The 25,745-nt window shown below is 39.1% G+C and overlaps 1 protein-coding gene and 1 non-coding gene across 17 annotated transcripts in view; both read left to right on the plus strand.

Annotated features, from left to right (window-relative positions):
• The window catches only part of THSD7B (thrombospondin type 1 domain containing 7B), a 1,262,144-nt gene that overhangs the window by 802,432 nt on the left and 433,967 nt on the right, over window positions 1-25,745 (plus strand). The window lies entirely within an intron of this gene.
• TRNAR-CCU (transfer RNA arginine (anticodon CCU)) lies at window positions 3,155-3,227 on the plus strand. Its single transcript has one exon. It is a non-coding gene; the product is annotated as a tRNA-Arg (tRNA).

The following is a 25,745-nucleotide window of genomic DNA, read 5'->3' on the forward strand; positions in this document are numbered from 1 at the left end:
AGGGGTTCAGCATGCTTCACATGGCTGGACCTTCAGACCTTTCACTGGAGTTGAAAGCCCCTGAACTTTCTCAGGGCTTCTCTGGTAGCTCAGATGGTAAAGAATCTGCCTGCAGGATACCTGGCTTCAGTCCCTGGGTCAGAAAGATCCCCTGGAGGAGGGCATGGCAACCCATTCCAGTATTCTTGCCTGGAGAGGCAAGGGGACAGGAGGAGAGGCAAGAGGACAGAGGATCCTGGCAGCTACAGTCCATGGGGGTCACATGTACTTTCTCGAATTTATTTCTAACTCTCTGACATGAAAACGTCCTGCCAGTGAGTCTAGTGTTGTTTCTTCTTACTCATTATGTCCAATCAGTATAAAGTCACCAGTGTAATGGGCCAGTGTGATATCTTGTTGAAGGAAAAGTGATTGAGTTTGGGTTAGAATTCAGTCCCTAATAGTTATACCTTGGAAATGATGTCCTTGTCAGAACACTTGCAGATGTAAATTTGATGTGCAAGGTAGTTAGATTTAGGAGTTTTCAGAAGCTATACAGTGGCTATGAATTACAGGAAGGAACCACTTCCTAATAACATTTTGTTTCTGTATGTCAGAAAATTGTTATAATAATATAATCTTGTTATTCCAAGGTTTGTACTTAACTTTCTGCTGCAGAGTTGTTATTAAATATTTAGATCAGCAAAATCTACATAAATGAAGTATTTTAAAAATGGTATCTTTGGGACTTCTGTGACCGTCCAGTGGTTAACACTCTGTGCCTCCAACACAGGAAGTGCGGGTTTGCTCCCTAGTTGGGGAACTAAGATCCCTTATGCCATGCTGTACAGCCACAAATAAAATGGTACCTTTGTGCAGGACCCAGTGTAGCTATATGGTGACCTAGACTTTGATGCTCTGTGATACTAGAGATAATTATGGTTTGTTTCCATTGCAAAATCACTTAGTGAATTCTGCAGAGAGGATGCTCTTAAATTATGTAGAAAGTTACCCTATAGTGGCAAATTATTGTATCTATCTTAGAAGTGTTTTCAGTGGATTCTAGCTGGAGCCCAGATAGTCCTTCAAAGTAGACAAGGTAGATACCTGTTGTTGTTCACTCACTAAGTTGTGTCTAACTCTTTGTGACCCCATGGACTACAGCCTGCCAGGCTTCCCTGTCCTTCACTATCTGCTGGAGTTTGCTCAAACTTATTTCCATTGATTTGATGATACCCATCCAACCATCTCATCTTCTGTTGACTCCTTCTCCTTCTGCCCTCAATCTCTCCCAGAATCAGGGTCTTTTCCAGTGAGTCGACTCTTCACATCAGATGACCAAATTATTGGAGCTTCAGTTTCAGTATCAGTCAGTCCTTCCAATGAATATTCAGGGTTGAATTCCTTTAGGATTGACTGGTTTAATCTCCTTGCTGTCCAAGGAACTCTTAAGGGTCTTCTCCAACACCACAGTTCAAAAACATCAATTCTTCAGGCTCAGCATTCTTTCTGAGTTTTCCCCAAGTTAGACCCCAACATCAGAGAATTCCTAGTATTGGCTTGTTTGGAAATTTGCACTTCTAAATTAGTAGGATGGATCTCCAGTTTTAAGATAGTGGATCAAAGGTATTTCTACTCTATTCTTTTCTCTAAAATTACTTTATAACCAGCAATAAAAACGTGAAAGAGTAATAAAAATGTAAACTTCAGTGAGATTCCTTTTATAAAATTGTTACCAAAGAACAAGAAGCACAATAAGCTCACCTTCAAGCAAATTTAGGAGTCGTCTATAACCTCAGTCATAGGATGTGGAAAGTGGATGGAGATACAAGTAAAATATGGGGTAACATGGAAAAATCTGAACAAACATTTTGGCCAACCCGGTGATTTGCAGAGCAGGGTTATACCTAAGTGTGTATGGGGATGGAGGGTTGAAGAGAAACAAGGTCCTCTGGCCTGGACAACTCCAAAAAAGCACCACCTTCTACAGAAGGAAGTGTAGAAGGAAGTGCAAGGCTGTGTGTGGGCGTGTGTGTGTGTGTGTGTGTGCACGCACGCATGTGTATGTGTTGGGGGTGCGAACAAAATCAGGAGCTTTTGAGAGTCTGACTAAAGAGCCAGCTGTGTGCACTCGCCTCACCCTGCCCCTCACCCTGCAGTCAGGCTCCCATCTTTTCTGATTCATGTAGGAGCCTGGAGGTTTTTTCTGCAGATGTAGAACCAGAGAGGTTGTGGATTTAGGACTACAGTCAGAGGGGGAAGGAGCCAAGGGGCTGCGTGAAGTCAGGAGGATCAAAGTAAGGAATTAGGAGATGCTCAGCCCCTTCCTCTGCTGCTGTAACATGCTGGTCAGGTGGCTTTTACACCTTTCTGTCCCATGGAAGCCCAGCAATCTGCAAGCACTTACTATTTACATTTTGCTTTGAGGATTTTTTGAATCACAGAAGGAGCATGAATTCAGACCCTAAAGTCCTGGAAAGGCCAGCTTGAGATTATAAATTCTCACAAGAGAGTTTGGTCCCCTTACCATCTCGGATTAAATTGTAGACATACAAGTGGCCATGGCAAAATGTGTTACTTGGCATGTCTCTTTCCAGTCTATCCTTACGCTGAGGGCGAGTCATCATTTCTGGCATGAAGTATTTTATGAAATTCTCCATAACAGGCCTTAAAGTCATGAAAGGGAAACTAAAGTCTCCAAGATTTTGTAGAAACCCTGATGATAAAGTTTGTCTCTCTTGTGTACCTTGCATCCTGAGCTTTTACTTTGCTTGTGCGTTATTGGTTCCTTTCCTCTGGGCCAACCCTGTGATCTTTTTAGAACAGATATATTTTACCTAATTTTGTTTGTTTGTTTGTTTTCCATGAAGAAGGATTTTTATGATTTCTAAGCAATTATGCCATCCCAAACAGAAGTGCTCCTTGTTTTATCTCACTGTGTTCATATTGCTGATTAACTGATTTGCAATAAGAAAACTTTTTACTCAAAAACAGGAAAACAAAATATAGAAGGGCAAATAGAATTACAGCTGTCACTTAATATCTATACAGTCTTCAAGGAAATGGGCATTCAGATTCCTTTGTCCTAACTTTGTCATCCTTCAAGGAAAGACTGGGTATTCTCTCTACACAGCTTCTTGTGCTTGATCTGAATTAAGAAGAGATGATAGGGACTTCCCTGATGGTCCAGTGGCTAAGACTTTGCTCTCCTAATGCAGGGGGCCTGGGTTCAATCCCCAGTCAAGGAACTAGATCCCAAATGTCATGAACTGAAGATCCCACAGAGCCAAATAAATAAATAAATATAAAAATAATTGTGTAAAAGAGAAGGAACGATAGCTCAGCTTCTGTGGAAAATGAAAGTGTAAGAGGAAGAAACCTAAATACTCCAGCATACTTTGATGTGTCTACCCTTCATAGGGTAGAATATCAGTACTAAAATAAGAACGAGAATGTGGGCATGTTAGAAGGGGAGTGAGTTTGTCTGTGGACACTGTGGTCTGATTCTTGTTTTGCTGTTCACAGTGACTACTTTAAAGCTAGTTTAATGGACTTAGCAGTATTTTTCTTTAGGATAGTGCTTTCCTCTCATTCAGAAGTCTTTGGGTATACTCTATCATAGAAGAGAGACTTGACGTCTATGACACTATAATGAATACAGAGTAAGCACTGGAGATCAAAATTGTGATGCCTTAGATATTCTTGACTTCCATGAAGTCCCTGCATTCTCTTTTGGTTTGTTCTCACTGAACAATGTTTACAGGGACCAAGGGAGGCCGATCTCTAATCTTCTATCAAATCTTTTTGTTCTTCCTTAAATTGGTTTTTATCACCATGAAAGGCATAGACTTCTTCCACAATAGTTTTGATGGAACCTGTATGTTTTCTTTTTGTTCAGAGGATCTCATTATTTTTTTAATTGAGTTATAATAAACATACAATATTATATTAGTCTTGTGTACAACATAGTGTTTTGATATTTTTATTCATTCATTTTATTCACTGTTCATTGTGAAATGATCTTAGCAAAAAGATCAGTTATCATCCATCACCATACAAAGTTGTTACATTATAGCCCGTATTTCCTATGTGTACATTACAACCCCCTGACTTATTTTATAGCTGGCAATCTGTACTTTTAATCAAGGGTTCTCTTTAAAAGTTTTGATGTATAATGCAGGGCACCCAAAGCCTGTGCTCTATGAAAACCTGGAGGGATGGGGTGCGGAGGGAGGTGGGAGGAGGGTTAAGGAGGGCGGGTACATATGTATGCCTATGGCCAATTCATGTTGATGTGTGGCAAAACCCATCACAATATTATAATTATCCTCCAATTTAAATATAGATTTTTACTTTTTTTAAAGATGCTCTTCCAGAAAAAAAAAAAAAAAAAAAAACTTGGGCAAAGTAATCCACTTTCAGTATAAGTTCTGGGTTACTTTTATTTTTAAAAGTCAGAGAGTTAGAAATAGGTAGAATGATTTTAGGGCTTCCCTAGTGGCTCTGTGGTAAAGAACAAGCCTGCCAATTCAGGAGACTCAGGAGACGCAGGAGACAAGGATCCCATCGCTGGGTTGGGAAGATACCCTGGAGAAGGAAATGGCAACCCATTCCCATATTCTTATCTGGAGAATCCCATTGGACAGAAGAGCCTTTCTACAGTCCATGGAGTCACAGAGTCTGACATGACTGAGTACACACACATATATGCACACAGATACACATGAGGATTAAGTTTGCTAATACCCTTTCATTTTAAGAGTTTAAGAGAATATCTCTGAATGATTGGACTTTTTAATCTCCAGGTGGAGGCAGTCATAGTCCTTTAGTCATATAAGTTGCACAAATTTATTTTTTGTCATATTCATCTACAATAGATCACAGCAAGAAATTGTTTCAGTAGATTCAGAGAGGAAAACAAATATACAGAATTTATAACTGAACAATAGTCAAAAACAAATATTGTCACTGTCATCTCTATTTTTGTGTTTGGTGAAGGAGGGAGAGGGGGAAGATAACTTCTTCCATTTAGCTTCAAAACTTGAACGGAAATGAGCTACATTAGCTATGAACTGTGGGCATTTCCAGGAGAGAGTCAGAAGTAACTCTAGCTACCTCCAGAACTCGGTCCACAGATGTAACTGTTTCTTAAATGATTAAAGATATTTGGTGATATCTTTCCTGTCTATTTCAAGAAGGGAGTACTTGATACCACTTGTGACCCCATATCATCTAGGGTTTCCAGTCTAGACAATGAGAAACACTATTTTCAAAAACTTTCATATTTTCATTTTTTGGTAACTGTGAGTTCATCTCATAGACAATAAATTATCCAACCCCAGGATTCTTTGTGTCCAAGATCATTCTTAGAGGAATTTGTAACTTCGGTTCTGATTTCAACATCAGAATAACCAGTTGGAGGACATGACGTTCTTTGTTAATTTGTCTTACTAATCATCACCTGATACGGAAACAATTTATTATAAAGATTCTCAGAAACTTTAAAAATCTCTTTTAAATATAATTTGTTAAAGTATGTAAATAAAAAAATCAGGTTAGAGTGTAGAAATTAAATTGACAATGTAGGGCAGCTCTCTAAGTGAAAATATCTTGGATTTTAACAAAAGAACAGATTTTATAATACCGTAGGCATTGGTTTAGAGAGTAAAATGTGGGACTTGTAGCAAAGATTGCATTTTAATAAGTGAATAATGATTCTGAGTGGTTATTTTTCATTTCTTTGCATGTTTTAGGGTAGGATTAGCTATGTGGCTTTCATGGTTCCTGCAGGTAAAATATGCACATTTTTTTCAAAAATTGGCAATAAATTAGAAATAAATATTAAAGGAGGTGAGTGACCTAAGGCGTGGGCATGATGCTTTAGTTAACGTAATGTGAACTAAAATTCAGAGATGTTGTCTCATGCCTGCCTCTCTATTTTTAACATAATAAGGTATCATGCAAAGCACAAAGTAACTCCTCTGTCCACCTCCACCCCACCCATATCACCAGCAAATATTTTTTCCTGAGGGAATGAGGAGTGGAGGGTGGGAAGGGATGTTTTTTTTTTTTTTCCTTTGAGAAATATAGTTATTCACTAAACCAGGAGCAATAATTTTCTCTTATGACTTGCATGGCTCTTAGTTACAAAACTATCTTCCCTTCAGGAATGTTAATATGAATTTCAAAGTCTACTGCAAGCTGTGTAAATGTAATAGGATTATGCTTCTCTTGTTCAGGACCAGAATTCAAATAGATATGAACCTCCAGGCCTCCCTAAACTCTCAGGTTACTAAGGTCAAGGTATTCATTTCTATTTAGCCCAGAAGCTATTTTGGGGTTGTATCAGAAGGAGGTTAAGTTTACATTTTTATTTGCATTTCTAAAGGAAACAGAAACCTCAGCATTCCTCTAGCAGCAGCAAGAGGAGAATGAGCCCTCACTTACATAAAAGGCTCTAAAAACTAATAGAAGAGCAACAAAACTCAGACAAACCTCTGCTCTGGATTTGAATACAGTTGACTCTTGAATAAGAAGGGTTTGAAATGCATGGCTCCACTTATGTGCAGATACTTTTCAATAAGCATAAAGGTAGCTCTCCATATTCATGGGTTTCATATCCAAGGATTCAACCAACTGTGGATCAAGTCTTCATTTGTGACTGCTTGAATCCACAGATTAGGTATTGGTTTGATCAGTGGGTACAGAGGATCATTTTATATAAGGAACTTGAGCATTAGTGGATTTTGATATCTAAGTGGAGCTCCGGAACCAAAGCCTCTCATACACCAAGGACTGAATATAGTCTCAAAAGTTATAGAACAAGTGCTTTTTTTAGGCCAATCACGTTTTGAAGGATTCACGTGGTGACACAAAGCAGTCTTTTAACCCAGATGCATGCCTGTGTGTGTGCTCAGTTGCTTCAGTCCTGTCTGACTCTGTGTGACCCTATGGACTGCAGCTGCCAGGCTCATCTGTCTATGGGATTTTCTTTAGGTAAGAATACTGCAGTGGGTTGCCATTTTCTCCTCCAGAGGATCTTCCCGACCCAGGGATTGAACCCACGTCTCTTGTGTCTCCTGCATTGCAGATGGATTCTTTTAACCACTGAGCCATCTGTGAAGCTGTGAAGAATGATAATTAAAAATCTATTATAGTCAATTAAACTCAGTAGGTTTAAGGATGATCAACCTCATAAAAAGATCCTGAAAGGAGAAACTCAATGCAAGAAGGCTGGGTTGGGGTCAACCAAGGCTTTGTAATTACAACACAAACGGTTTTGAAAGCCTATACCACAGTAGTAACTTTGGGAATGGATCAGAGGGAATATACATAAAAGGAATTTTATGGAAAAATAAGAATGTGTAGCTACAATTATACACAGTGTTGTACTGTGCTTAGTCACTCAGTTGTGTCCAACTCTTTGCAACCTTGTGGACTGTAGACCATCAGGCTCCTCTATCCATGGGAATTCTCCAGGCAAGAGTACTAGAGTGGGTTGCCATGTTCTCCTCCAGGGGATCTTCCCAATCCAGGTATTGAACCCAGGTCTCCCACATTGCAGGCAGATTCTTTACCATCTGAGCCACCAGGGAAGCTTCATTTATATACAGAGTAAAGGATAATGAGGACTTGTAAAAGATTCAATGGTTTTAAAATGTCCAATGAAAACAGTATCATCACAAAAATTTGATATAAATGACATAAATACAATCATAAAAATGGGAAGGAGAGAGAGAGGAGAGAGATACACAATATTTGAGTATTATTAAAAAAAATTCAACCTAGTAAATTTGAAGATGTAATTGTCTTTATTAGGTGATTCATGACTCAGGCAGCAGCCCATCTAGCAACTGGCAGGGTGCTCCAAGGAGTTGTACAAATTGGAAGATTCATATAGGAAGAAAGATGAGGCAAGGGAGCTATTAACAAAAGAAAAGAAAGGACTTTGAGTCCAGGACTTCCATTTTGTGGTGGAGAAGGGATGCTAGAGTTGTATCATGCAGATTTGTTCTTCCTCTGGGGTTACAGAGGCCTTATGTGGCAGATTACCTCATTGGTATAGACCAGACAATTCTAGACTGGTACTTTTCTGGAAAAGGTCAAAAGTTCAATTGTGTTAGGTATTAAATCTAGATTTGCCATCATGGGCTTTAGCACAAGTAATGCCATTTTGGCCCTTTGTTTTTCTCTTTAATAATTACCCGCTTTTGATCAGATTTTCAGCCTAACTGAGCAAGATGATAAAAATTTAAGGCCGTAGCATTATCTCAGCTACTGCTTTGTTGACCTTTGATATGGTAATCATAGGTCATGATCATGATGTTTTTGGTGAAATTCAGATTCACAGTTTTTAAGTTGGTTATTCTCATTGCTTCTTCTCTGATGTTTTGGTCTTAGGGAGAGTGTGTTCCTGCTGGTCAGTGGATGTGAACATGTGTTTGAAACTCATGAGAGGATACAGTGCACCAGGGATATTATTAGTCTTATAAACGGGATAATTTCCAGTGTTTGCAGTGCATTTCAGAGCCCTGGTCTCCAAGACCCAAACCAGTCAAAGAAACCCTTTGAAGGATTTACCCTTTTAAGCTAAGTGGCTCACTCATTGATCTTACATACTTGAGTTTCAGCTTCCCCGGAAGTGTCAATCCAGGTATGGCAAGTACAACACAGCACAGGTACCTCCTTGCTCAGCCCAAGAATGATCAAGAGCTATCCTATTATCAAAAACAAGCTTGGTCTGAGAGTCCAATAGTTTTCTTGGAGGAAGCTAATATCTTCGTAATGGAATCTGCAGTGTCTCTAAGAGTTAAGGAAATGTTCCTGATCATAATCTCATTTGTTATTAACTCTTAACCAGGGAAGTGGAGTCCTGCCAGAGGAATCAGTTCCTGAATCTTGAATGCCTCCTGGTGGGTCCTTCCTTGAGCCCTTAGGAGCATAGTTAGGTAGCCTAAGATGGGAGCCAGCCATCTAGGCATTGATAGGTCTAAGGAGAATAAGGAGAATGATTACTATCACAAACACAAGACTTACCGGTGCAGTTCATTCCTGTTTGGAAGTATAATGAATGGCTTCATTCACAAGGACTGTTGTGTTTACCCATTCAAGTCAGGAGTCAGTCAGATTTTTAGCACACATTGGAAGACAGTGTCCTAGCCTGCAATAGAGTCATCCTAAATTCTAGGGGTTGCTCCCTCACACCCCTGTACAATGCCTTACGGAAATGATAGCATTATCTTCCCAGGCCAATGAAAATGTGAAGAAAAAAAAAAAGTTGTTTTTCATGTTTAGCTAAAGGAGGAAGTGTTGATCTGGCATCTTGAACCAAAGCAGTCTACCTACGTTGATGTCAGCTACTTCCCTTTCTTTAGTCAGTGCTCTCCAGCATTTGCATAAGACCAGGAGAAGGCAATGGCACCCCACTCCAGTACTCTTGCCTGGAAAATCCCATGGATGGAGGAGCCTGGTAGGTGGCAGTCCATGGGGTCATGAAGAGTCGAACACAACTGAGCGACTTCACTTTCACTTTTCACTTTCATGCATTGGAGAAGGAAATGGCAACCCACTCCAGTGTTCTTGCCTGGAGAATCCCAGGGATGGAGGAGCCTGGTGGGCTGCCGTCTATGGGGTTGCACAGGGTGGGACATGACTGAAGCGACTTAGCAGCAGCAGCAGGTATCAGGTGGAGTCCTCCTGAACTGTGAGATGTGTGTCAGTACATTTCTAGTTTTGCAGCAATGTCAGTGGTCAGGAGTTCATGGTGAGGTCCTTTACAGTGGGGCTTTAGGGCTGTCTTTAAGCTCCCTTCCAGATCAGAAGGGTGGGAGAAATTTGGAAACATTAGTTTGGTGAGTTGTAGCCAGATATTTGAGGAAGCTAAAACAGTTCAAGATCCCAGTTCACAGGTATCTAACAATTGGGGCTAGTGCACTGGGACGACCCAGAGGGATGGTATGGGGAGGGAGGAGGGAGGAGGCTTCAGGATGGGGAACACATGTATACCTGTGGCGGATTCATTTTGATATTTGGCAAAACTAATACAATTATGTAAAGTTTAAAAATAAAGTAAAATCAAGTTAAAAAAAAAAAATCCCCAAAGATAATTAACAGGACTAGAATCTAATATTTGCAAAGTTGGAAACATAGTTTTTCTGTCTACAATTACTTCCATTTTTTTTTACCAAATATAATCACAATGAAACTCATGTGCTTGTATATAACTTAGCCTGCTTATTTTTTATTATTACTTATTTTTAATTGAAGGATAATTGTTTTACAGAATTATGTGGGTTTTTGCCAAACATCCAACATGAATCAGCCATAGGTATACATATCCATAGGTATCCCCTTCCTCTTGAGCCTCCCTCCTGTCTTCCTCCTATCTCACCCCTCTAGGTTGTTACAGAGCCCTGGTTTGAGTTCCCTGAGTCTTTTAGCAAATTCCCAGCAGCTATCTATTTTACATATGGTAATGCAAGTTTCCATGTTGCTGCCTAGTCATTGATATAAGTGAAGCAATAATAATGATTGATCATAAAAATTATCTTTTAAGACAGCTTTGCTGAAACCTTATAAGCCAGGCTGACTTTTCTAAGCAGTTGCTTAAAGCTCTATGGTCATATGTAGGTCTATTCACAACTCTCTCAAAGATGACATTGCAGTCAAAGTGATGGGGATATATATAGTCTTTCTAATTGTGCCCTATTACAAGGAGAACAGATTCTTACTAAACTTATGTAGACAGATATATTGTCATGAAGATAATACTTGCTGAAAATTTCTGAGTTTTGGAAGGATCAGGTAGGAAGAAAACATCAGTGTTTCATCATTGTAAAGCATAATTTACCAGGTTCATGTAAGTCATAAATAGCTTAGGAGAAAAGGTCTCCTTAAATCTGGAAAAATGAAACATTAGAGCATCCTCCTTGGTTTAGTGGTTTCATGTAACTACTACTTGTTCTGCTTGAATTCAGTTTTTCCATTAGTTCTCTCCATCTTGCCTGGTGATTGAGGGTGACTGGGTGGCGATAATTCCCAGAAGTTTGCCAGGTTTTCATTAAGGCTGATAAGATTTGCCCAATGAAGTGGTACCTCGATCATTGGAGATAGTGGAAGTTGTATACCAATTGAAAAACACATTTTGTAATGCTTTCTTTGCCATTGTGAGGGCACCAGCCTTGTGACAGGGGATGGCTTCAACCCATTTAGAGAACATGCATACATACAATAAGAACACACTGAAAACTCACGCTAAGTGACAGTTGAACAAATTTCTGCTGTAGATGTTCAAAGGGTCCCCAGGGAGGATATTTGAGACCTCTAAGGATGAAAACAGTTTTGCTTAAATGTACTATGATAGGTGAAGAAATGCAAAGACCCAGAAATGGGGTTTACCAGACGGTCAGAAAGAACTAAGTGGTTGTCTTGGGTTTCCCATAGTTTGAACTGTTTGTCTCATTTATGGTTATCATTTAACTCATCTTAATTTCTCTGATTCAAGAGCAGATGGTTGCCATGTTACAAGGACATCAGGATGGCAAAAGTTTGGTAATGAGAGGTCATTTTTTGCAGAAGCAGAATGAACTTTATCCACCTCTGCCACAATCATTACAGATTCTCTTGCTGCTGCTTTAATATGAAAGTTAGTAAGGGCACCCCCCCCCCCCACACACACACACAGTTCTCAGGTTCATTTATTCCTCTTAGTGTTAGCATCAATTTTGATGACAGGCAACAGTTTATGTCAGGACATATCACACTTCTAGGAATTCCACATAATTTCATGTATTCCTAAATAGACACAATGTCACAACTTCTTATTTGACTGTGTTTCCCATGTGATTTAACATATTGAATATCAAGTAAGTCTAATTAGCTTGACAAATAGTTTGGAATGTTCCAGGGGTTCTCTGGAAAAATCCCATGGTTGCTTCCAGGTCATAAAGACTTTATTTTAAGAATTTGATTTGGGGAAGTTTGTCAAAGACATCTGGGCTTCCCGGATGACACTAGTGGTAAAGAACCCATCTGGCAATGTTGGAGACATAAGAGATACAGGTTCCATCCCAGCGTTGGGAAGATCGCGTGGAGGAGGCCATGACAACCCATTTCAGTATTCTTGGCATGGAGAATCCAACGGACAGAGGAGTCTGGTGGGCTATAGTCCACAGGGTCACAAGGAGTCAGACATGATTGAAGCGATTTAGCATACATGTAGCACACACATCAAAAGATTTGAACACTTGACTAAATAGGATCACAGATCAATATGAAACAATAGTTATCTATTTAGCAATTGAAAAAAATTAAGTTTTAGTTTTATATAAGTACACTGATATTAAAGCATAATTAAAAGATAAACCTTTATAATAGTTTAATTTTTGCCTGCCTGATTACACAAGGAAAAATTATCTTTCTCTCTTCAGGCTTTTATACATACTTTTGGAGCCTTTTATATACTTTTGGTTTATTCTTTATACCCAGAAGTTCTAGTTTAGACAAAATTACTCTCATTTTCCTGAACACAAATGCATCTTTATTTCTCATCTTTTTCTTTAGTCAAAAACACATCCTACTTTTCTTGCATAAGGAAAGGTTTCCTTTTTTTTTTTGTTTTTACAATTTTCAATTACATTTGAATTCCTAACCCTTTAGAAACTTTAATTTTTAGTGAAAATTTAGGAAGTAAAGAATCATGGGCTGTCTTTTAAATGACTATTTTTTTTAAATGACTGTTACATTAACAAAATAATAAATATTTTTATAATCTCTAGAGACATGGAAATTTCTCAACATGACACTAAACATGTTTATTGATAGAACCAAATTTATCTTTAGTATCTTTGTAATAAGAAACCCAAAGTAGATAAACCTATGTTTGTTAATGTTTCCATATTTTTTTTTCTTATTTGGAAATACTCTATATATTCAATGAATTCTCATCATTTAACTTAACTTAGCAAAGCTCTAAGATACCAAAAAGAATTTTGGAAGCTATTTTTAAGTACGTATACTATAAAATGTAATTGTTGCTAAAATGTTTTTCTGTATCTCTTATCCAAATTACACTGCATCTATCTGAGTCATTTGCTCCCACAAATTAGGTTTAGATTACCTACGAAAACTTCATCATACCAAGTTATGTTTCTTCCTGACGAATTGTAAGCCCAAGTAGAATAAAAGTATTATATTTAAAGCTGATAGCTCCAAAGCTATGTCTGTCTTAGTAACCCAACAAAGTTAAACTAGCTTTTATTTACCAAAGATAATCTTGGATCACATGAACTTGAAATAGTCATTTGGGTTGGTTTCTGTATTTCTGATGAGAGTTTTAGAATAGTCAGTCCTTAAAGTGCTTGACCTTCAACCCAATTAAGTAGAGTTCCTTTACAGATTAATTTTGATATGCTATCTTCAGTTCAGTTGCTCAGTCGTTTGCGACCCCATGAACTGCAGTACGCCAGGCCTCTCTGTCCATCACTAACTCCCAGAGTTTACCCAAACTCATGTCCATTGAGTCAGTGATGCCATCTAACCATCTCATCCTCTGTTGTCCCCTTCTCCTCCTGCCTTCAATCTTTCCCAGCATAGGGTCTTTTCAAATGAGTCAGGTCTACTCATCAGGTGGCCAAAATATTGGAATTTCAGCTTCAACACCTAGAGGTAGAAAAATACCACTTATCTACAACATACATACATATGGGCGTATGGGCAGACACATAGACTCAGACACCTTATAATTTTTAATATCTATTGAGGAGACTTGTAGATCTGTGAGACTTCTCATTAGCCAAATTTCCAAATGTTTTCTGTTTTCCCTTCGATGAGAACCATTTGCATTTCAAATAATGGTTCTTAAGTTCTAGAGAAGATGGGTGTAGAAAATCTATCACAAAGGCACAGAGAAGGTGTCCAAGATTCTTCTGACATGGAGTTTTGGGAGCCAGATTTGCAGGACATTTCTGTTTCAGGTGTCCCGATACCTACAAGTATTTTGAGATAGATACTTACTTTTAGGATTGGCAAAAGGACTGACATCCTTGGTCCACATATTATTGGAATGTTTCTTTCCATCCTGGTACACCTAGCTTAGGAGGAGGACTTAAAAAAAAAATTTTTTTTTCTAGCAGGCACTGATAGTCATGACCAAATTTCAGACTTGTGAATTCCCATTTTATTTTTCACCTTTTTATTTATTCATGGATTTCAGGAGGTAATCCATTTACAAAACCTTTTCAGGATCCTTCTTGAGTTTAGAAAAGTAATTATGGCCTTTCAATTGACCTTTGACCTATAAGTGAAAGGTGTCTGAGTAAGGTCTCCTGTAGTCTCAAGGTATCCCTATTTTAAAATACAGAGTACTCAAATAAAAGGGGATTGAGCAGAGCCATAGAGAGGATGCCAGTCATTAGGAGACTCCAACCTCTGGCATCTGATGCCTGATGATCTCAGATGAAGCTGATGTAATAATAATAGAAATAAAATGCACAATAAATATAATGCACTTGAGTTATCTCAAAACTATCCCTCCTCTGAGTGCATGGAAAAACTGTCTTCCACAAAATCAGTCCATGGTACCAAAAAGGTTGTGGACCTCTGTATATATCAGTCTTACCATATTTTCATTTCAGGCACCTTTAATCTCTAATTTATCAGTAGCCTTTTGCAATGATTCAAGAAGCTATTTTGGATTTTTGAAAACATTTGGAGGCTTCTGCATAATCCTTGTTTTTTATTTTCCCCATAATTTTTGCTTTTAAGTGAACTTTTAAAATGATTTTATCTATTTGGAACACTCCCCCATAATGGTCATTTTAATTCTAGGTGGTTTTTAGTAAAACTTTGCCATTTTATTAAATATATTCAGCTCCTAGGACCATCGTTCTTAAACATAAAATAAGCAGTTGTGGCAGAAAATAACACACTCCACTCTTTGGATATAAAATATACCATTTCTTTTAGCTGGGCCTTTGGGTTTCTCAGAGCCACATTAATCAGCTTCCAGTTACTTCTGATACTCCCATCAATAACTTTTTTTTACTTAATATCTACCTGAGGCTTCCCACTGAACCCAGTCCAGCAAATGTCAGACTCAGTCTGGTTCTTAAATCAGACAGTCTGATCCCAGACACAGTCCTGTTCTTAAATTGGACCCAGTTTAACACCAAGGTAACCTAGATAGCATATTCAAAAGCAGAGACATTACTTTGCCAACAAAGGTCCATTTCGTCAAGGCTATGGTTTTTCCAGTGGTCATGTATGGATGTGAGAGTTGGACTGTGAAGAAAGCTGAGCACCAAAGAATTGATGCTTTTAAACTGTGATGTTGGAGAAGACTCTTGAGAGTCCCTTGGACTGCAAGGAGATCCAACCAGTCCATTCTAAAGGAGATCAGTCCTAGGTGTTCTTTGGAAGGAATGATGCTAGGGCTGAAACTCCAGTACTTTGGCCACCTCATGCGAAGAGTTGACTCATTGGAAAAGACTCTGATGCTGGGAGGAATTGGGGGCAGGAGGAGAAGGGGACGACAGAGAATGAGATGGCTGCATGGCATCACCGACTCGATGGACGTGAGTTTGAATGAACTATGGGAGTTGGTGATGGAAAGGGAAGCCTGGCGTGCTGCGATTCATGGGGTCACAGAGTCAGACATGACTGAGCGACTGAACTGAACTGAACTGAACCACCACCAATTCCCGTGGAATTTTGGACTGAGGAAAACCCAGCAGACCTCAGAAAATGAGGATCATGGACGTGTGATTCCACATAAGTGGAGCACTGTAGCTGCCAGCAGTTCCCAGCATGCAATCTGTGGAAGGATCACAAGCAAAGAATTATTGACTAAACCATCAGCCATTCCCAGTGTGAAATCCAGAGGCAGAGGCCCAGGGTTTTCCACCCAGGGAACTACTGTCTGAAAAGCCAATTAGATCTGGAATTCAGAAGCAAAAATGTGAGGGTCAACCAAGAGGAACTCACCAGTAGTCCTTGGACATGAGAGAAAGGCAGTGAACTCAAAGGATCACAGGGTGCCTCACCTATGTTTCTCCTTGCCCCCAGATGCCATCAGAAGTTCACTTCAGATCTCATTGCCACCGATTTATTAAAAAACAAAACTCAGCTGAGTACATTTGAATCTCTAATTAGCTTTCTTAGATGATTCTTGAATCAGACAGCATCCCATTCAGCAATTAGAAGGACATTCCAAGGGGTTGTACAAAATGGAAGATTTATGTAGGAAGAAAAGTGGGTCAAGGGAGCTATGCACAAAAGAAAAGAAAAAATTATCTTCAGGTTATCCAACTTATTTGGTGATGTCTGTGTGTGTTGTGTTAGTCGTGCTCAGTCATGTCTGACCCTTTGTGATCCCATGGACTATATGTAGCCCACCAGGCTCCTCTGTCCATGAGATTCTCCAGGCAGGAATACTGGAATGGGTTGCCGTTTCCTTCTGCAGGGGATCTTCCTGACCCAGGGATTGAGCCAGGGTCTCCCATGTTCCAGGCAGATTTTCTACCATCTGAGCCATCAGGACAGAGAGAATGGGAAAGGGTATGTGTGTATGTGTGAGAGAGAGTGCTTTAAAAAAATATTGCAATATGGTTGATTTACAATGTTGTGTTAGTTTCAGGTGTACAGTAAAGTGAATCAGTTATACATATATCCACTTTTTTTTAAAGATGTGTTTCCCATAGAGGCCATTGCAGAATACTGAGTGGAGTTTCCTGTCCTACACAGCAGATTCTTATTAGTTATCTATTTTATATATAGTAGTGTGGTTGTATAGACCCTTGTCTCCCAATTTATCCTCCCTGACCTTATCCCCTATGTTTTCTACACCTGTAACTCTATTTCTGTTTTGTAAATAAGTTCTTTTGTATTTTTTTTAATATTCCTTGGATAAGTGATGTAGGGTATCTGTTTTTCTGTGTCTGACAACTTCATTCAGTCTGATCATCTCTAGGTCCATCCATGTTGCTGCAAATGGCATTATTTTGAGTTTTTTTGTGAGTGAGTAATATTCCATTACTCAGCCATGGAATGGTAAAGGTTTTCTCATTAAAGGGTAGAGAGAGCCCACAGGACAAGTTACCTCATGCTTGCTAACTAGAAAATTCCAGACTTGTTGGCAAAGAGTACATTTCTGGGAGAGGGTGAAACTGCATCTAAGTTAGTTATTAAATCTAGATTCTGTATCATGGCCTTTACCATGAATAGTCATTTCTTGTGAAAAATACAGACTACAGAAAAATAGCCTGTATTTTTAAAAGTTGTAGTTGCTGCCAGTTTTTTTTTCTTAAATGAAAGCATAGAGAAAGAGTAGAGGTATAAGACCTAGAAGTGGTCTGGTGTGGTGTCATGGAGACTGTTCCTTTGCTTTGAAATATGAAAGATTCAAATAACACTTATGACACTCACTGTTTGTATGGATTTGGTCAGATCACTTAACCCATCTGTGCCTCAGATTTCCCTTCTACAATGGAAATAATAATTTTGGTTTCTTGCTCTTTTTACCAGTGTTTATAGTCGCTGAGGATGTGTTAACTTCCTTTCCTTTTATAAAAATTGGAAGATGGGAATGTTTAGAAACCAGGGAGAATGAACATATTGCAAAATAGGGTTTATTTAAGTAAATGAGTAGGAATACATGGAGAGATTCATTGGTTACATTAAAAAAAAGAGTTCTATGATGGATCAAATAATCTTCCTCTTGGAAATTCTCAGAATTAACATACTGAAGGCTCTTAGATGGGCTGTGATGAAAAGACCTATTACTTTTTTTTTAATAAATGGAGAGTTTTCCCAAATCCATTTGTCCATAGAATCTGCTTTTCACAAAATAGCAACTGACATCTTTATGTTTTTGAGAAATGTGGGTACTTTATCATAAATATCACAGCATGGAACTTTTCAGAATATATGTATATGATGCTGCCAAATGTTTTGGAAATAATTGTGTAAATAAAGAGGGAAGAAATGATTTGACAACTAAGGGGATATATCTGAATATTCATATCTAGTCTTATCAAAATATTAATAGTCATAGAATAAAAAAAGAAAAAATTAGAGACTTCCCTGGTGGTCCAGTGATTAAGATTCTGAGCTTCCAACACACTGGGCATGGGTTTGATCCCTGGTTGGGGAGCTAAGATTCCACGTGCCAAATAGTGCAGACAAGAAAGCAATAACAACAACAACAAAAACAGCCCCACTCCCCCAAAAAACACAGTTTTAAAACCAAGAATTGAGACAAAACAGATTGAATAAATGACTTCACAGAATATTTGTCAAAGGAAAGAAGTTGTCTTATAGCTCAGGGCTCAAAGAATGGAGATAAGACCACTTTGCAAAAGTAGGAAGAACAGACAGAATTAAGTGGTAGGGAAAATATATTGAAGCCATTCAGTTCAGTTCAGTCACTCAGTCATGTCCGACTCTTTGCCACTCCATGAACAGCAGCACGCCAGGCCTCCCTGTCCATCACCAACTCCCGGAGTTTACCCAAACTCATGTCCATTGAGTTGGTGATGCCATCCAACCATCTGATCCTCTGTCATCCCCTTCTCCTCCTGCCTTCAATCTTTTCCAGCATCAGGACCTTTTCAAATGAATCAGCTCTTCACATCAGGTGGCCAAAGTATTGGAGTTTCAGCTTCAACATCAGTCCTTCCAATGAACACCCAGGACTGGTCTCCTTTAGGATGGACTGGTTGGATCTTCTTGCAGTCCAAGGGACTCTCAAGAGTCTTCTCCAACACCACAGTTCAATTGAAGCCATTAGAGGGGGGGTAAAATACTAAAATGAGCAAGATTCTAGAGCTAGGAGGGTATGTAACTGCATGTAGAGGTAAATACAGGAGTGAAAAAGAATAAAGTCTTTTTTGTTTCTTCTGAACCCTAAAGAAAAATATCAGAACACAGATGCAGGGTCAGGAAAGAAGATGAAAGAGCTTTTATAAAATGGCTCAATGTCCTTAGAAACCACTTCTCCAGTAGTCGCTGGTAATATTTTAATTATAAATGCAGTCATCTTCTTTTAAAGCCCAAAGGGTCTAGCTTGTCCCATTTTCTCCTAGAACATCTCCATTTCTCTTAAATACTTATATTCCATTTTCTAAGCTTGACTTCTCTTTCTTCACTCAAACTTTAACTTCTTCACAGTTCTCCTCTTTGCTTTTATCATCTCTATGTATAATCTCTCCCCAAGTAACCCCAGCTTCTCCCAGGATTTTAGCCCTTGAGATAATCACTATGTGTTAAGGAAAGTATCTCTCTTAACTGGAGATGAGAATTTTCCATGTGCTCAACATTCATCACCATACAGTCTACTAATGGTTTAAATTCATTGTTTCCAAAAGTAAATCTAGTTTCTACCTTCTGAAACTAGATTTCTTTCCCCTGTGTTTTCAATCTCAATGAGTTGCATATCCATTCATTAATAGTGTCAGCCAACAAATCCCGTCAATCCCATCTTCTTAAGACCTCCACTGTCTCTTTCACCTTTTCTAGACCACATTTACTGTCTCCTCCCATTTGTTGTTTCCAGGCACGTTTCTTTCCAATTGAAAGCCTTTACCATGCCCTAAATATCCTCCTAATTTCTGTTTCACTTCTCCCACTGTTGTCTCTCCGAGTCCCCAACACCTAGCCATTGCCTAAGCCATTACCATAAACCACAGGGCACTTATTTTGGCTTGGGAATACTTCCATTCCTCCGCTTGTCGAGATTCCATACTTCCTCCTGGTCCCATCTCAGATGTTAGCTCCTTCTCCAAATAGTTCCATTCTTTTTGTTATAAGTAGGAATTTCTCAGTGTACACTTCCTTCTTACCCATACTTTATGTTTTGTAATTATGCCCTGAATGTCCACCTTCTTATTTTTGGTTGGCTAAAAAATTCATTTGGATTTTTCAGTAACATCTGATGGAAAAACCCAGATAAAGATTTTGGCTAACCCAATATTTTACAAGTCCTAAAATGCAAAGTGTGTATGCTATTCATCTCTATATCACCGATGCTCCCCAAATATCCCTCTACTATGTGCATAGTAGTTATTCATTACATTTTTGCTCAATAATCATTACTCTGTGTACCAGAATAAAAAGTTCAGAACTTTAGCCAAGGATAAGGAATAAAGGTACATGCAATGCATGTCTAGTTTTTATTCAGTAAATGCAAAATAGAAATTATAAGGTATTAAAATTGCTATTATAAAATATTATATCTATGCTTAGATCGAGTAATAGGAAAAGGAACTATAGTTCTGAGAGCTTAGCCTCCTAGAGAGTAGAGGCTTTACTCTACAGTGTGCATATTTTATGAAAATGAAAGTTGCTCAGTTGTGTCCGACTCTTTGCCACCCCATGGACTATACAGTCCATGGGATTCTCCAGGCCAGAATACTGGAATAGGTAGCCTTTCCCTTCTGCAGGGGATCTTCCCAACCCTGGGATTGAACCCAGGTCTCCAGCACTGTAGGCGGATTCTTTAGCAGCTGAGCCACAAGGGAAGGCCAAGAATACTGAAGTGGGCAGCCTATCCCCATATATTACTTCAAAAGTGTATTTCTAGTGAAAAATAATGAAATGATGATAAAGTTCTAATCATACAAGCTGATTTTCTCCTGTCAAGATCAGGGACTGAACTTCCATAGTTGCCAAAGAAAGGAAGTGAAGTCACTCAGTCCTGTCTGACTCTTTGGGACCCCGTGGACTGAAGCCTGCCAGGCTCCTGCATCATGGAATTTTCAAGCAAGGATACCAGAGTAGGTTGCCATTTCCTTCTTCAAAAGCAAGGATACTGGAGTGGGTTGCCATTTCCTTCTCCAGTGGATCTTCCCAACCCAGGTATCCTGCATTGCAGGCGGACTCTTCACCATCTGAGCCACCAGGGAAGCATAGTTGTCAGGTAGGTGCCTTTCCATGAATTTGTGAAAAAGTGGGAGGATTTTGTCCTTCATCTGTAGCAGAGTGGACAAAAGGTGTTGCTTCACTTTCTCTAGAATACTGGTTTTCTCTGATGAGTGAATCTGCTCCCCTGGAACATATGCCAACATCTGAGACTTTTTTTTTTTAATTTATTATAATTTTCGCTGCACTGGGTCTTTGTTGCAGCACATGGGCTCTTCATTGTTGCATGCAAGCTTTTTCTAGTTCCATCGAGTGGGAGCTACTCTTCGTTGAAGTGCCTGGGTTCTCATTGCACTGGCACGAGGGCTTCAGTAGTTGTGGTACATGGGCTTGGTTGCTCCTTGGCAGGTGGCATCTTCCCAGACCAGGGATCGAAACCATGTCTTGCATAGGCAGGCAGATTCCTAAGCACTGGATCACCAGCGAAGTCCCATGGAGACATTTTGATTGTCATGACTGGGAAGCACAAGGCACAACAGACATAGCTCTGACACACCAAGAGTGCTTGGCATACCAAGGTTGAGAAATGCTGCTTCTAGAACCAGAAGTATAGTGTTCATACACTTCCTCATGATTAAACAACTCTAATTAAAAATGGCTTTTCATTTAAAGGACTGATCAGAATGTTTCCCATATAAATAATACTTCTTATAGCTTATACACATTGTTAATAATTGGTTAACTGCATGCTTAGTGGTAAATTCATTACAAATGCATTTTAAGCTGGAGTCATGCTAAGTGCTTTTTTAAAGAATCTGTGGATCCAGAACACTTCAGACTTTACAGTTGGAAGGAGGATGGTAATATGACAATTTCAAACCTGCAGATTCATAATTAAATTCTGAAACACTTGTGCAGACTGAAAATTTGAGTACTGTGCAAGCTTATGAGCAACTTTCCTTGAAAGTCTGGGTTTGGAGATGATATAAATATCATTGTACTTCTCATAAAGAATTGTTTATTCTATGTTTATATTTTAGAACCTGCTAAGTTTAATTTGTATTGGTATTATTTTAATCATCTAATCTACCATTAACACAGTTTGCATTTAATAAGTACTTTTTCTTCTTTATGTTGCCAGTAAAATGACTTGGTCTCTACAACTGTTTTTATCTTCTAATGTTTTATTAGGCTATTTATTCCCTTGTACTAACTACCCATATTTATTGGGTATAAAGACCCTCACATTTCCCTAACTTTCAGCAGCAATTCCATAAACCCAGTTATCTCTAATTCCTCTAAACCATGACTTTGTCATGACCCCTGTGTTGGCTGTTATGTATGTAGCATCACTTGCTCTTCCTTTTTTTCATCTTATAGGTTAAATTTCTATATTAACACTCTGTATCTCCACCTGCAATCTAATAAGAGCAATACATTTTCTTATGTCTTGGAAGAAGTATCAATCAAATTGCCTACCCTCTTTGCCAAGGTATAGATGGCATAATTTCCCAGCCAGTCATTAAGACTTTAGTCTCCTAGGTTTTCAGTATTAAGTTGAATGAACCAACTGTAGTAATTTCAGAAGAATCTCCTTGCTAGTCAGACTTAAAAACTGCTAGTCAGACTTAAAAACTGGTTTTCATTTTATGATATGGTATCACTATTTTTTTCTTCTATCATTAAAATGATTTATATCCTTCCTTTCTCCCTACCTTCTCTCTGTTTCTCTCTCATCTCTTTCTCTCTTTCACTGGCCCTTTGGCTTAAATTCAGTTCAGTTCAGTTCAGTTCAGTCGCTCAGTCGTGTCCGACTCTTTGCGACCCCATGAATTGCAGCACGCCAGGCCTCCCTGTCCATCACCAACTCCCAGAGTTCACTCAGAGTCACGTCCATCGAGTCAGTGATGCCATCCAGCCATCTCATCCTCTGTCGTCCTCTTCTCCTCCTACCCCCAATCCCTCCCAGCATCAATTTTCCAATGAGTGAACTCTTCACGTGAGGTGGCCAAAGTACTGGAGTTTCAGCTTTAGCATCATTCCTTCCAAAGAAATCCCAGGGCTGATCTCCTTCAGAATGAACTGGTTGGATCTCCTTGCAGTCCAAGGGACTCTCAAGCGTCTTCTCTAACACCACAGGTCAAAAGCATCAATTCTTTGGCACTCAGCTTTCTTCACAGTCCAACTCTCACATCCATACATGACCACTGGAAAAACCTAGGTTAGTTGGGAGTTAATTATCTTGATTGCAGCTTTAAATCCCTAGCTGATATACACCAATACTCTGAACTTGTTATTCCAGTATCCCGTTTTTAAAAGGATGGTGTTACTGTAAAGTTATTCTGGACTCTTCTCACTTCTTAAGTAATTATATCTTATTAAGCATAAGATCTTATAGATTCTATCCCAAATCTTCCTTCTACCTCAAATGAACTCTGGCTTCTTACTACTGCCAGTTTAGTTCAATGCCTCATTACTATTTTTAGACTCTATTACATTAATTTTCAAATATTTACCCAATATTTCTAAATGATTTTTCTAGGATTAATATTTCCTTGTGTCACTAACATTTTGAGTACATCTCTGTTCACTTCTAAAACATGACATATGGAGCTGCTCATGATCTGGCTCCTGGTTTCACTCAACACCTTATCTGGAGCTACCCCTCCAACACCTAACTCAGCCCCACACTGAATTTTCCTGGATTGTTTGTCTTCTCACTTCTCTTGGGTCAAACATTTTACTGTGCTATCAGAATAGGAGATTTTTACTCTCCCATGCCATCCTGCTTTTAGTCTCATTTAGTGCGAGTTGTCATTGTTGGTTTCCTTATCTGTCTCCTGAAAAGAAAGTGAAAGTAGTTTCAGTTCAGTTCAGTTCAGTCGCTCAGTTGTGTCCAGCTCTTTGCGACCCTGTGAATCACAGCACACCAGGCCTCCCTGTCCATCACCAACTCCGGGAGTTCACTCAAACTCATGTCCATCAAGTCGGTGATGCCATCCAGCCATCTCATCCTCTGTTGTCCCCTTCTCCTCCTGCCCCCAATCTCTCCCATCATCAGGGTCTTTTCCAATGAGTCAACACTTCACATGAGGTGGCCAAAGTATTGGAGTTTCAGCTCAGCATCAGTCCTTCCAATGAACACACAGGGCTGATCTCCTTTAGGATGGACTGGTTGGATCTCCTTGCAGTCCAAGGGACTCTCAAGAGTCTTTTCCAACACCACAGTTCAAAAGCATCAGTTAATTCTTCAGCGCTCAGCTTTCTTCACAGTCCAACCCTCACGTCCATACATGACCACTGGAGAAACCATAGCCTTAACTTGACGGACCTTTGTTGGCAATGTAATATCTCTGCTTTTGAATATGCTATCTAGGTTGGTCATAACTTTCCTTCCAAGGAGTAAGCGTCTTTTAATTTCATGGCTGCAATCACCATCTGCAGTGATTTTGGAGCCCAAAAAAATAAAGTCTGACACTGTTTCCACTGTTTCCCCATCTATTTGCTGTGAAGTGATGGGACCAGATGCCATGATCTTCGTTTTCTGAATGTTGAGCTTTAAGCCAACTTTTTCACTCTCCTCTTTCACTTTCATCCGCATGGACTGAAGCCTGCCAGTCTCCTCTGCTCATAGTGGACTGAAGCCTGCCAGTCTCCTCTGCTCATAGAATTCTCCATGCAAGAATACTGGAGTGGGTAGCCATTCCCTTCTCCAGGAGTTCTTCTCTACCCAGGGATGGAATCCAGGTCTCATGCTTTGCAGACGGATTCTTTACCCTCTGAGCCATGCAGCACAGATGATCTGTCTCCTAGTGGTGGGTTAAAATTGTGTTTTATCCATCTCTGTATCCCCTATACATAGTATCCAGCACATTCTAGGTGCCCAATAAATACCTAGAAAATTGATCATTTGTTGCTTATCTTCTCTTATTGTCATGGAATTCTAAATAATGATGACATCTTACTTTTTATTCTGGAGAGAGTTTCAAAACTCCAGGTCTCCTGCATTGCAGGTGGATTCCTTACAGTCTGAGCCACCATTCAGAGCCTATTCGCCACTGAGCCAAATACATACACATGTACCCATATTAACTAATTATTAATGCACTACTTTCCCGTTTCCTTTATCCCTCTTCTTCTGTTCCTACTATCACTGCTGACATTTGTTCACATGTCTTGAGTGTAATTTCTTAAGTGAGCTTCTAATTTTCTCCATTTTCTTCACATTTCCTCCTTGGAGTCACTATAGACAAACAACAGAGTCTGTACCAATTAAAACACTATCACAGCCAGGAATATCATAACAACAAATGCTAAAGAAATAGTCTAAATAACACAAAGTGTCAATTGAATAAATATTTATGTTTTTGTTTTATCTAGTTTATAATATATTTTGCAATGACAGGTTTTTTCCATTTTCTCTAAAATACATTTAATGTAGATATATGATACTCATCTTCTTTTATTTTTTTTGTATCTCTTCCCGCTGTAAGATTCCCTTGGGAATTTTTCTATGTATCATGTTCCCATTCTTTGAGCACAGCAAAATACCAAGCAGACAATGAAAAATGTATCAGCGTTAAAGAGAACACCTTGCCCTAGTGAAAGAGAAATCCTTTTAGCTCATAGACTCTCCAGGCTTATGCTTCTTTAAATGGTCAGGTTCCCAGTGGCTGATTTGTTTCCATTAATATACGTATTCCCAAAATATTTTGTCTTCTGTTGGCTGAGCTCGATTAAGCTATGTAAATCTGTGTCCTGCATGACCTGACCTCTTTCACCGACTGAGGACTGAGTTCTTCCTTTCAATTTATTTTTGTGCAGTACATGTTTTATGGGTATCAGTAAGTCATGGTATAGCTTATTAACCTAGGCCATCAGAAGTCAGATACCACTAACTCTTGTTGTAAGTG

This window comes from Bos grunniens, chromosome 2 (genome assembly GCF_055505025.1).
Source record: "Bos grunniens cultivar Pamir isolate PY7600 chromosome 2, Bosgru_T2T1.0, whole genome shotgun sequence".
Classification (NCBI taxonomy): domain Eukaryota; kingdom Metazoa; phylum Chordata; class Mammalia; order Artiodactyla; family Bovidae; genus Bos; species Bos grunniens.